This window comes from Pelodiscus sinensis, chromosome 10 (genome assembly GCF_049634645.1).
Source record: "Pelodiscus sinensis isolate JC-2024 chromosome 10, ASM4963464v1, whole genome shotgun sequence".
Classification (NCBI taxonomy): domain Eukaryota; kingdom Metazoa; phylum Chordata; order Testudines; family Trionychidae; genus Pelodiscus; species Pelodiscus sinensis.
The window spans coordinates 18,304,449-18,316,568 of record NC_134720.1 but is presented as its reverse complement, the minus strand read 5'-3'; the positions used below and the strand labels follow the sequence as shown (position 1 = coordinate 18,316,568).

Here is a 12,120-nt window from a genome sequence, read left to right as displayed (position 1 = left end):
ATCGGCCATGGGAATTTACAAGCATTCCAAAGAGGCTGAGGAAATCCAGGAAACCACAATGACAGCTCTACTTGAAAAGTCCATTATATGATAGTGACTCGAGAGAGAAAATAGAGCATATTTTACCCCATTCATGAAAGATTAAAAATATCACTGATATTAAACTGCTCTGACACTCCCCTTTATATTCCAGTTAAGAAGGATGTGAGAGGAAGGAACATATTTTCACCAAAATTCTTTACAGACTGTCTCAAAATGGTAATGAGACAGATGAATTTTAAGAGCAGAATCAACTTTAACAAAGAGCACTTACACCATCTCAGATTCATGCATGTTGATGGCCAAAAATACTACCAAGCTACAGAAAATGCTGTGAGAACTCAACACAAAAAGCAGCCAATTTAGACTGCAAAATGAAATGTATGCAGTCTGATATCTTGCCAAAAGCCCAAATATAACAGTCAAGGGAGAACAAATAGAAGAAGTTGAGCAATTGGTCTGCTGGGGCCAAGAAGTTACCTGGTACCATGAGCAGGAAGGTTAACTCTTGCAAATGAAGTGGGTTGGCATTCAATTCTATCAAGGATGTCCTCCAAGGAAAAATCAACACAGTAACACGTGCCAGTCTCTTCAACTCATCAGTACTGCCAGCAGTGTTGTAAGGCAGCGAAACCTGGGTGCTGATGAGGACAAAGGAACAGCCACTGTCTATCACAGAGAGGGCAATGGAAAAAAGAATGTTGGGAATTTCAGTCTGCAACCAAGTTCCCAATGAAATGATCAGACAGCAGAGTGGTGTGCAGGACGTCCTTGTTGAGAGTAGATATAGTAAAATGCAGTGGGCCAGGTATATAGCGAGGCTCACTGACAATTGATGGATGTCAGCTGTCACTGTATGGTACCTACAGGAACTGAAATGACTACTTGGCTGACCTTCAAAGAGAGGAGAGTATTTTATAGTGAAAAGACATGGCCACACGTGGAGAAGGAAGGCCAGGATGCGAGGAGAATGGAAGACGTTGTCATTTGTGCAATGTACATGTGGGCTGAAGGCGATTAAACTGCTTGATCAAGGTGATTAAACTGTTTCATTTAATTCATGATTTTGGTTTTAAATAGGGCTGGTCCAGCATGTTTTTTATTGGAAAATACCAGGTTGTTGAAAACAAAACTTTTTGCAGGAATGTAGCAGGTTCAGCGAAGTTTCAAGAGGGGTTTCTGAGGCACAAGATCAAGTATCTGGTCACAGAGGAAGGGAGAGACAGACTGACACCAGAACAGCCAAGGGGTCAGGCTACTACATGGGATGCCTGTTTGAGTCCTTGCTCCAAATTGGCTACAGTGGGAATTCAAAACTGGGTCTTTCACCTGTAATGTGAATTTTTTTAAATTCTTGTCAGATCTGGAAATTTCTTCCTCTGTATTGGCCAGAAATACAATGGGGAAAAAGCTTCTCTTAAAGCATCTTGGTTGCTTTCAGCAAGAACCGGAAGTTAAGAAGCACACACCAGCGAAGTAAAAAAAGTTAAGCAAATCTTAGCAGATTTTTTGACCAACCAACTAAGCCAAACACCCCATCAACAGTAAATCCCACAAACCTCCAACACAATTTTGGTTTTAGTTTTTGGGGTAAAGGTTTGTTGTCTCTTCTTCTATGCATTTGCTATTTATTGTTCCATTTAAAAAAAATATTTTTTATGTGGAAAGTTAATGTTTCCATTTCTAGGGTGAGTTTAGATTGTAAACTTCAAGGTCACCTCAGATAATAGTAAGAAAGCTTACATTTGGTATTTTCCAAGATGAATAGGTCTATTAGCCCCACAACTACCTTGAGTGGGAACATCCAGTTAAATTCACGTTGTCGGCTTTGAAAACCTCAGTTCAACCAGTTGGTTAAGTTGCAGTTCCACTCTGAAACATTAAGATAAAAGATGCCCTCCACTCAGTAGGTCTGCTTTTTGTATGTAACTGCTTCTTGATATTGGCGACAGAGGTTTTCACTCTTCATTAATCCTATTTAAGCCTTTAGAGCCTTGGTTAGAGAAAATAATCTATATTCTATTCTGCTTTGTGCATCTTTAGCAGAATTGTTTGCTAACTTTCAGTCAGTCACACATGCACAGCCCTGGGGTTACACAGATGTCACTGAGGGCTTACCTTATAGGTGCACAAATATAAACGCTGTAGTGATTTTCCCGACAATACCTTTATTGTTGGTTGTGATCCATGAGAAGGAAAGAGCCATCTTGATCCTCAGAGCTCAGGCTGAGTTCCCAGGGCTAGCAAGAGGAAGCTTGGGGCATTTGATATGGAACTCAATAAGAGGCAGTACATGTGAAACCCCATGTGTAACCTTATGGTTTTCACTCGACTCCAGGTCTGTTGCAGAATATTGTAGGTGGCTCTGTGTAGCTGAATGCATAGCCAGTTAGACTGTGGTGAAAACGACTTTTGCCATTGATCCTGTAGGTTCTTCTAGGTGCTTTGCTGAGCCTATGACCAGTAAAAGCTGTGTCTTGGCTTCAATCTCTCTGCTCTAGTCTTTCTCACACTGATTGGGCTATTTCTTAAGCATGGAGCTTCTGTAACAGAAGCAAATACAATATTACATGGTGCCAAAGCAGAATCATTTTTACGGAATCATTTTTCAGAGAAGGGCTGCACCTCAAACAAGATTTTGGTCCAAATAAATTGACATGGACTGGCTCCAATCAAATTGCATGTTGGATTTTATTCTATACGGTGGCTTGCTAAATTCCACATTCATCCCCAATTGCTGTTTATCTAAGTGGGCCGTGTTGTTTAGTGAGACACAATGCCTTTTCTCTCCTCTTTGAAAACTATTGTTCGATTTCCCAAGCTACAACCTTCAGGAATCTTCCATCTCATTAGAGAATGCTTACAGTTAGCAGCTGATTTTGATCCTTTCCATCTTTTAAACTCATAGATAGAGGTGACCTGCATCTCGACCTTTGCCTGCCCTTCAAAGTCTCCAATCTTTAAATAATGCTGCCCAGAGTGACCATCACCATTTAATTCCTTATTTTGTGGGCATTTGGCAATGAGTGAAATTTCTAATTTTGGTCCAGGGAGCCCGTTCCAGAACAAAATGTTATGCAGGTACAACTGTAAACAAGACAAGAGCAGCTAGATAACATTGCCATCCTCTTGGGCTTCAGGACAGCGTCACCTAAGGTCAGGAGTTTTCTGGGAAAATTAGACGGATGGTAAATATACTACCAGCCGACTATCAAACTCCACATACCATGAAATATCCCTGACTGAGGCAATCCTTCCCTTCCTGTAATGACAGAAGGAAAGCAACTGTTTAAGAAATCTGCCACTTCCTTATCCCCCGGCTCAGATTCCCCAGTCCCAATTGAACCAAGTTTCTCCATTACATTCTGTGTGTTTTGTGGACATATTTGTGAAGCTCTTTATTATTAGATGAAATAGTTAACATATTGTGCTTCCCTCCTCGCCCTGCAGGGAATGAGTGGGTTCAATTATTTAATGATCTGTTAAACTTTGTTATTTTCATAACCCTGCTCTACTTCATATCAGATATGTGGCCAGATTCTGTTCTCAGCTACACAGATAGAAACTGGCATTAGCAACACTGACTTCTTTTTGGCTGCCTGCTGTATGCTTCACAAGGGTTTGGAGAATCAAAACCTTGTCACCAAAGGAACTGTTCATGGAAAGAAAGATTTCAGGATAGGATACATAAATGGCAAGGTGTGTACCCAGAGATCCTCCCGTCAGTTGTCAGCATGTCCAAGATGCTTCTTGTCTTGACAGCTAAAAGCTGACTTGTGTTGGATTGGAGTTGATCACTTGGACTGGAGCACTGATCTGTATCCTCTGTTTAAGATAAAGATTTTTGTGTGTCTGATCTGGATGCCGATCTTCAGTGCACTCCCAATATCTATTGATTTTGATGGAACATGAAGCTGCGCCACACTTTTTAGGATTAGTCCCTTTATCTGTTTTGTTTTTTTATTTTACTGCTTTTTGTAAATACCAAACTGATATTAAACTTCTGATCTAGGCCTTTTACTTTCATATATTTTCTATTTTCACATATATGCCCACATGTAAACTATATACTGGAATGATCAGTGTAATTTGCTCATGATTCCACTATTTGAGTGATGCAACTATAAACCACTTTCATATGTGTGTTCTCTCCCTGTCTCATACATATGTATGTGTGTGTGTCTTTGATGATGTGGTGCAATCTAAAGATTTATTGCTATGAATTTGGGATAACCATACTACTCATGAGCGGTAAAGCCCAGTGGGAATTATGCTGTTTATCCCAAACAAATGCCAATAATGACTCTATATCACATGTTCCCTCTGTGTGCCATATGTTCCACCAAAAGCTGTGTTAGGAATCTTTCAGAGAGTTGTTTCTTGGTGCAGATTTTCAAACCCCTTCACCTGAAAGTTGTAGTTGCCATTAGTACAATGGTAGAACCTTCCAAGGCAGAGGAAAATCATAAGTAATACATTTTGGAATTCTTAAAAAAATGTTATAAAAAGCTTTTCTATGCATAACATATCGTGTTATTTCACCTATGGGATTATACTAAGCAAAGTTGAGCACATAGTGAAAACAATTTTCTATGACTATTGATTCAAATTAAAACTCAAATTTCAGTTCACCTTTGTGCATGACCCTTTCTGTTCACTTTTTTAAACTTTAACATTTTACTAACACAGAAACTAAAAGATAATTAATGACCTAGAATATTACAAATTACAATTAAATTACAATCGAAATTTACATGATATTGGTTAATTATATAAACCATAGGGTGTTGTTTTTAACAGGTGGCTTTTGTAACTCATGAATACTGTTTGCAGTAAAGCTATAGGTGGAAGTGCCAGTCAAATCTTTATATTACCCCAAATACCATTCTTTAATGCCAGTTACTGGTACATCTGTGGCTATATAGCCAGTTGGTCATAGTTCTCATGTAAAAGCCTTCAGAGACAAAATTACAAAGAAAAGGCCCCATCCTGCCTTGCAAGCTCCTCCCCCCCCCCCCCCCCCCACACACACACCTTGCTTCAAAGCCATTGAACTCCTCCAGTTAATCATACAATCTCTGGCTTCAGCTGCTGAGTTTCTCCTGGAACCAAATATCTGTGCAGTTAACTACCTGGATGTGTGTTCATACCACCACATCCACCTTTCAGGACTAATTCTTGCCTCTGCTTCCACACTAGTGGAGTTAATGCATTTCCACTGTGAGAGAGAGAGCAGTCATTGTGGAGGCTTGTAAGGGTTATTCACCCCTTGTGTGGAGCAGAGCCCTTCTTTATAGGGCCCCCTCAGGGTACAGGACAGGAGATGGTGTTGAGAGAAGTTGGGCTGAAGGATTTACAGAGTAGTGACCTCTCTTCTGTTCCTCTGCAGAGATCGTAGAAATCTCATTCAGATTAACTCCCTGATCTGCAAGGAGGCACGCACCTACCAGGACCAGGATCTGCCTCACTGGGCTGGCACTAGGTGAAGGATTTGTCACTTGGTGTGCATGTCACATGACTTGGACGTTTCTACTGCACATTTTCAGTCTCCCATTTGCAACAATATTCACAACTCTTTTATTATGAAACTCTTTTCAAACTTAGCAAAACAACTTGAGTCTGATCCCCCTCTGGTATAAATTGGCATAGGCTGATTGTTCAGTAGTCTACACTGACTTTTTTTATTTTTGTTTTTAGAGGAAAGAGGGGAAAAAACTCCTACTTTAGTCTGCTTTCAAAATGACGGCTGGGATTTTGCTCATACTTAAAATATTCAAGTGAAAAAACGAAGTGTAAAATGTAAAATTTTACAGAAACCGATGAGCTTGTTTAATTATGAGATTACAATGAAAACTAACCTGGACTTTAGGGGTTATGACTTGCATGATTGTTATATTTATAACATACCAGCTGGTCTGCTATAAAGTTCTTATTGCCATGTGTTGGGATGACCACATTATTAGCCATGTAGTTTTAGAGTTAGAGTTTCAGCTGATGTAAATTGGTGTAGTTCCATTTAAGTCAATGGAGTGATGGTGATGCACACCAACTGTGCAGTAAGTGCCCAACATTTTTCTTGTAGTTGTTTTAACTATTCTCTTATGTATCTTTTTACATGGCTCCCATCACAATAGAATCTGGGCATTTTTGTATCACTTATAGCTCTAGTAAAAGCTATAAGAAGTGGGGATTAAAGCTATGTGAATAATCATTTTTTCTATTCAGTGGTTGAGCCAAAAATATTTTTTAAAAGTTTCAGATTGACCGAAACATTTTGTTTGACCTTTGAAGAAAAGGTTTTTTTTTACTTTTGACTCTAAACTTTTTTTAAAATAAAACTGTAGTAAAGTTCAAAACAAAAAGGCATTTTGAGTTGAAAACAAATTGACCTGACTTCAATTATGCCCAAACTTGTATTTTTCAGCCAAAATAGAAAAAAATTCTGGCTGGAAAATTGGCTGCAGTGGAAGTTGAGTCTGAATTTATATGGAGGAATGAACTCTCACAGATGCAGAGAGAAGTATTGGACCATATCACACTTCATCTGTTGAAGGCCAGGAGCTGGGATCGCATTTGATGCAATAAGTCTATAAGATTCATCTGTGGTTAAGAGATTAGGTGGACTGGCTGTTTCTGCTGTTGTAGTGCTTGACTCTTCAGAGTAAACAATTCCAGAAGCTGGTGTTTGTGAGGCCAGGTCTACATTAAAAGGGAACACCTAATCAAGATATGCAACTAAAGTTATGTTAGCTACATGGCTGGGGTCAACATACCTTGTTTCAAGTTTCCCTGCCATCCTCACAGCACTCCCATTGACTTCCCTTACTCTTCACAGAAGCAGGAGTACCAGCAGCCAGTGGGGTCTCTGAGTTTGATTTAGCGAGTCTTAACTAGACTTGCTAAATCGTATTCTGGAAAATAAATCACGGCAGTGTCAATCTCCCGTTTAAAGACATGGCCTGAGAGTCTTTTCACTGACTCACCTCTGTAGTGGTGGTGTCAGAGCACCTCCTATGTCAGGGCATTTCACAAGAAATTTTTTGGTGGGTTCTAAGTGTGGCCACTAATGCTGATGATTTTTCTTAAAATAACTTCCACACACACGTGCAAATCATCATTTATGCAGACTCAATAGTAAAATAATGTACAGTTCTCTGGACTTAAACAGAACAAACAAATAATGTGCTTTGCACATTCTTGTCTTTTTCATTATTGTTGTTTCTTTTGCCTTTACAGTATTTTAAATATTAGCTAGTAAATCTCTTTCAGTGAAAAGTGATATTTGTAGGTAGGTCCACTACAGGTTGAACCTCTCTAGTCTAGCACCCTTGGGACCTTACCAGTGCTTAGCTGAACTAGAGAATTTGCTGAACCATGGGAGGTCAGTATTGTCTAGCAGCATTACCAACACTTCTGCTTTCTGGACTCGTAAAAGACATTTAGGGGTAAATTAGAGCTAAATAACAGCACAGAACTTTGAGAGCCAGGACCAGTGGCTGTGAACACACTTAGTGGGACTGTGGAAAACTTGGCTGTACCCATGATAAGTGGACATCCGGCTAACAAAAATCATGCCGGACCTTGGGTATTGTCAGAGCAGAGTGTGCTGGACTAGAAAGGTTCAACCTATATGAGGAATTTTGGGCCCCATAGCAGAAAAATCAATGGGCTCCTATGCATGCACAAACTGTGCCCATGTGGACATGTTCCTCCTGACACATTCTGCCTGTGTCTGTGGTGCCCAGCGAACTGCCAGTTGTGCTGCTGTCACCCAGCGAGCTCTTCTGGTAAGGCCAGGAGCTTCCACATGACTGCTTGGTAGGCTTGCCAACTTTCTAATATCGCCAGCCAAAAGACTCTTGCTCATCCCATGGACTGCCCCTTTCCTGAGACCATGTCCCTGTGCTGCCGCTTCTATGAGGCCCTGTCCCCACTCACTTCATCCCCCTCCCTCCTGTTGCTTGCTCCCAACCCACTCTCACTTTCACCAAGCTGGGTATGGGGTGCAGGAGGGAGTGCAGGGTGCAGGCACTGGGAGGAGGTGAGGGGACATGCTCTGGGTTGGAGTTTGTGTTCAGTGTGTGGGCTCTGAGCTGGAGAAGAGGAGTGGGGTGCAGGAGGGGTGGGGTGGGGTGGTTCCCAGAAGTGATTGTCAGGGGGCTCTATGCACCACTGCCCCCACGGCTCCCTTTGGCCACAGTTCCCGGCTGATGGGAATTGTGGAGTTGGCACTCAGAGCAGGGGACAGAGCATGAAGAGAGATTTTCCCCTTCCTCCCCCCCATTCTCCCCACTCAGGCCTTTGAGCAATTGTCCCATTGCCCCCCTCCAAGGATGTGCCCGCTTGCGTGTTGAACACTGCTTTGCCCCCCTCCCTCACCCAATCATACCCAGCAGGCTGTGGCTGCACAGAAAAGCCCCTGGTGTCTGCATGCAGCCGTAATAGCCACCTTTGTGAAATGCTGTCCTGTGTGGCTATTGAACATGAAATAAGTATTGAAAATAAATGATCCAACTTAAAAAAAAAAAAAGAGTAACTGTTGTCTTAACTCCATTGCTGTGAAAAGCAGCAGTTAATCTGAAACACAGGCAAAACTAACTGCAGCACTAGGGATCTGTTTGCCTTGGCTGATGTCTGTTTTGCATTCTAAGCACTATATAGTACCAAGCAGCTTGATGGCCTAATGCCAAACTGTAATATTTCCTTTTGCTGTTGTTCATAAAGGCATTCAGGAAAACAATTGAGCACAATAAGGGCCTTCCTGTTCCGGCAGGCGTGTGAACCACCCAGTAAACTTGGAATGAGTCATCCGAATGAACTGTGAATTTCCCTTTCATTTGTAAATAGACCCTCTCAGCAGCAGCTGCAGCAGTTTGAAAAACACTGAACCCCAGATAGTTGAGCTCAGGACGGCTCCAATAGATTAGCCCTTTTCAAAATCAATTTCTCTCACCTCTCTGTGCACAACAGGATTTCTCCAGCCACACAAAAGTCAATGTTAGTACAAGGAAATGTCACAAACATATTTTGGTTTGAATGTTGGAGGCTTGGGGTTTAAATGCTTGTCCACACACAAAAGTTGTACCACTTTAACAAGGCTAGTATGCAAAGGTAGGACAACCCTCCTGCGGTGGACCCAGTTATACTCGAATAAAGATGCTTTGTCGTTGTACTGGTGTCATTTTCCCGGGTAGAAAGAGGAATAAGCTGTACTGCTATAAATATAAAGTATCTTTATACTGGTATTGCGGTAGCCACTCCAGGGTTGTGCTAGCATAAGTATTTCAGTTAAAATATGACACCCTGAAATGGAATAGTTCCGCTGTTGCAAAATCTCTGTGTAAACCATGTGAAATCAGCTACCCATGAAATCAGCTGTGCAAAGAAAGTCATATGGAACATAAACTAATAAGGATAGAAATGTCTGAATTGCATTTTCATAAGCTGAGACACAAAAGCAATAAACAGGAACAAAATGAAAGCTTTTGTATTCACTTTCCTTTTGTATATGTGCTGTTTGCAGCCTGATCCTTCAAGAGTTCCTCCTGATTTCAGTGGAAGTCAAGAGCGCCCAGCACCTGGCCAAATCTGGGCCCTTAATGCTTCTGGCCCGAAGCATGTGACTTCAGTGAGAGCAGAATCAAGTCAGACATAGCACTGGTAGACACACCTCGGAGTTGGCTCCATGTGCTGGGTTTCCACAGATTGTGCTAATGGTGTGAGGGTCAACATCAGTGCAGCTGCAGCGAATCTTGAATTGGGGCCTTTTCTGGATTTTGACAAGGTCCAAGAGTTCTTGTTTTTACATTTGTGGGAGGGGAGGGGGAAATATGCACAATTATGGTGTTGACTGAAACGCTCGCTCCAGTCTCACCCATTTTAGAGCTAAAGAGTAGGGAGAGTTTATCTTGTTTGACTTTTTGCATACTTGCCCACTGCTCCAGCCTGGCCAGCACCGTTCCCATTGTCCAAATCCAGTTCTGAGCAGCTGACTTGGTATCTTTGAAGAAAGAAGTAGGAAGTGGTGAGGCAAGGAGGGAGGCATTTGGTCTCCTGCCAGTAGAGGTCACTGTTTTTGACTTCTCCCTCATTCTCCCATCAGTGCTGCGGTAGCTTTGAAATCTCTGGCTGAAGAATGGAAGAGAGATGGAGAGTGCTGCGGGGAAAGTGTCAACAGCTGGTTCCAGCACACTGCAGAGAGGTAGGATAGGAAAGGCGAGGGTTGCCAGGTGTCCTGTTTTGAGCTTTCTCTCCGGGAAATAAATTGAGAAAATGCCAGACATAGAAATGTCTGGTATTTTCGAATTAAGTTAGTTTTATTATTATGAGTATCAGTACGTAGTTGCGTACTGCCCTGCTTCCTGCCGACCAGTTCCCGCCCTCCCCCCCCCCATGATCTCTCCCAGACAACCCTGCTCTCCCTGACCCCCTCTCGGCCAGTCTCACTCCCCGCCGGCCGATGTCCCCCCTGCCCCAATCTCCCCTGGCCAGCCCCGCTCCCCACCAGCGGCTTCTCCCCCAGCCAGCCCCACTCCCACGACCCCTTCCCAGCCAGCCCCACTCCCTGCTGGCCGGTCCCCTCCCCCCCTGATCTCCCCTGACCAGCCCTGCTCCCCACCAGCTGGTTCTCCCCCGGCCAGCCTCACTCCCAGTGGCTCTCTCCCGGCCAGCCCTGTTTCTCGCTGTCTGTTCCCCCCGATCTCCCCCAGCCAGCCCTGCTCCCCCCGACCTCCTCCTGGCCAGCCCTGCTTCCTACTGGCTGGTTCTCCCCCCCTTCTTCCGATCTCCCCCGGCCAGCCCTGCTCCCTCCGACCCCCTCCTGGCCAGCCCTGCTTCCTACTGGCTGGTTCTCCCCCCCTTCCCCCGATCTCCCCCGGCCAGCCCTGCTCCCTCCGACCTCCTGGCCAGCCCTGCTTCCCACCTGCTGGTTCACCCCCCCAATCTCCCCCGGCCAGCCCTGCTCCCCCCGACCCCCTCCTGGCCAGCCCTGCTTCCCACCTGCTGGTTCTCCCCCTACCAATCTTCCCCGGCCAGCCCCGCTCCCCCCCAGCCTGCTCCCGGCCAGCCCTGCTTCCCACCTGCTGGTTCTCTCCCCTCCCCCCCCCCCCCAATCTCCCTTGGCCAGGGGAATTCAAAGAAAGGTCTTTATCACCACGTAGTCTAACAGTCTGACTGGCTAAGGCCATGTCTTACACTTAGAAGCTTGCAGGGGCACAGCTGTACTGATGTGTCGGCTCGTCAAGCCATGTTATGCCGATGGCAGAGAGCTCTCCTATGGATAGGAGAGAACCACCTCAACGAGTAGCAATGTGAGCAAGAGAGCGTCTCCCACTGACATAGCGCTGTGCACACAAGCTCTTATGCTTGGCAAAACTTGTGCCAGAATCAACTCTAGCTGAGGACAAAATCTCTGTGATCCCAAACCTCAAGCTGGTGCTTTGTCAAAATGTAGATTCTTTGCTCACTCTCTCTCCCTTGTGGGACAGTAGCCACTTAATCAGGTGATGGTCCATTTGATCTTGTTGACACCTGGCTGAGGCCAGCCTCATGTCTCTGGGGAACCGTTTTGTGACTGCCCTCCAGAATGTGTTAGCACGTCTCAGCAAAATCACACAGTAAAATCTTATAACTGTACATAAGATGTTGCCATGCATATTCTACCAAGACAATAATGATCAGTAAATCATACGTTTTCAAATGATACCTCACCAGGCATACTTTGTTCAAATTTTAACATCATTCTTTAAAGGGGGTGAATGTAGTGGAACCGACTGTTACAGAGACATTGAGGGTATGTCTATACTATGTGGTATTTCCAGGATACCTCCGGTATCCTGGAAAAACTCTGCCACATCCAGGGAACGCAGCTGCTCTTCCACTTTTTTGTGGGGAAGAGCACACACACTCTTTCAGAAGCCCTGTCTTCGGCCTCCCATGAGGAAGGATGCAATTAAAAAAAAAAGTGAACACATATGAAAAGGACAAATCACATTTCAGAACAGGAGGGGGATGCGGGGGGGGGGGAGGAAGGTAAGTGTCTGTGAATCGATTCACAGACACTTACCTACCTTCCTTCCCCCC

General features: G+C 43.9%; 1 protein-coding gene across 4 annotated transcripts in view; it reads left to right on the top strand.

Annotated features, from left to right (window-relative positions):
• Positions 1 to 12,120, top strand: part of LOC102443394 (insulin receptor substrate 1) — a 241,266-nt gene that overhangs the window by 163,939 nt on the left and 65,207 nt on the right. For 3 of the 4 annotated variants that reach the window (XR_012906217.1, XR_012906218.1, XR_012906216.1), the window contains one exon: positions 10,142 to 10,240. The exons of the other annotated variant lie outside the window; for it this stretch is intronic. The gene's annotated coding sequence lies outside the window, so the exon portion shown is untranslated. The remainder of the gene's footprint in view (positions 1 to 10,141; positions 10,241 to 12,120) is intronic. 4 annotated transcript variants of the gene reach the window in all.